Here is a 1178-nt window from a genome sequence, read left to right as displayed (position 1 = left end):
CACACCACACACACACACACACACAGTACACACAAAATGCACACAGATTTAACTTTCGCGTTCCTTGTTTAAATCCCCACTTCGAAAAGATAAAAGGCACATTTTAAACTAGGCCTAGTTTTATCATCACATTACGTAGTGTACACTGATGACTGGTGATTGTAAGAAGCGATTCTCGCTAACAGCGAAGCTTTGCTTACATTGGTTTTGGAGTTTGTTTGCACAATGCTGGAAAGGTTTCCTTCGACTTCGAACACCCAAAACTGCGTTCACGCGATAAAAACCACAACAGCAGCTGCTGTTCTTGTCCCGAACACTCGTGGTATAATATCACACCAGAGGAGGGCCCCTCAGCTTTTGCCCCTCTCGAGCTGGGAAGACTGTCCGCTCTCGACGCAACGTGCACGCTCTTACACACAGACGCGCACACAAACACGTTGGGAGACAGGGAGAGAGACTGACAGGCTACGCAGCGCGTTCGCTCTACTTCAGCGCAAAATGGCATCTGGGCTACAAACAAGGGAGAGAACACACCACGTTCTCTGACTGGGAGGATGATGCGCGTGAATCGAGTCAGCTGGAGAAAATCGATTACTCGTTTCTTTGGTCGGAGTTCGGAGCATCATTTTTTTGTCTCTTCGGCCGAAAGGAGAAATACCTGTTTTATAGCAGTGACAACTTTAAGCCTCAAACACAATTTTTTTAGATTCGATTTTTTTCCTCTTGTTTTGTTAGATCTATCCTCGTTCCTCGTACTTTGGCCGCAGATGATTCGTCGCTCATAGTTTGATGAGCAGAGACCTAGGCATAGACAAAACTTACGAACGCTTCTATGGATTAGGCTATTACCTTGCAGGTTTTTAAAAATCCCTCAACGACAAAAAAAAAAAGCAAACAAGCAAGCAAGCAAGCAAGCAAGCAAGCAAGCAAGCAAGCAAGAAAAAAACAACAAACGTGGCCTATGGCAGCCAGTACTGCCCTGCTTGCCCGCGCCACGGGTCAAGGTAGGTAGAGGCAGGCCAAGGAGAGGTAGGTTGACATAGCTACCTTTTTGCCCCATTTTCCTCACTCATAGCTCTGCTTTGAAATTTATTTTTCCTTGGGAAGTTGGGTCAGGCAGTTGTGTATTTTGATACCGCTATCATAAGCTTTATGTTAGTAATTGACTGTCAAAGATT

At 45.3% G+C, this 1178-nt stretch overlaps 1 protein-coding gene across 4 annotated transcripts in view; it reads right to left on the bottom strand.

The window, feature by feature from the left end:
- LOC101862385 overlaps positions 1-503 on the bottom strand; it is a 70832-nt gene extending 70329 nt beyond the window's left edge. For all 4 annotated transcript variants that reach the window (XM_035969315.1, XM_035969319.1, XM_035969322.1 and 1 more), the window contains exon 1: positions 201-503. The gene's annotated coding sequence lies outside the window, so the exon portion shown is untranslated. The remainder of the gene's footprint in view (positions 1-200) is intronic.
- Between the last annotated feature and the right edge of the window lie 675 nt (positions 504-1178).

This window comes from Aplysia californica, unplaced genomic scaffold (assembly GCF_000002075.1).
Source record: "Aplysia californica isolate F4 #8 unplaced genomic scaffold, AplCal3.0 scaffold00007, whole genome shotgun sequence".
NCBI classification, from domain to species: Eukaryota; Metazoa; Mollusca; class Gastropoda; order Aplysiida; family Aplysiidae; genus Aplysia; species Aplysia californica.
This window is presented reverse-complemented; position numbering and strand designations above follow the sequence as displayed.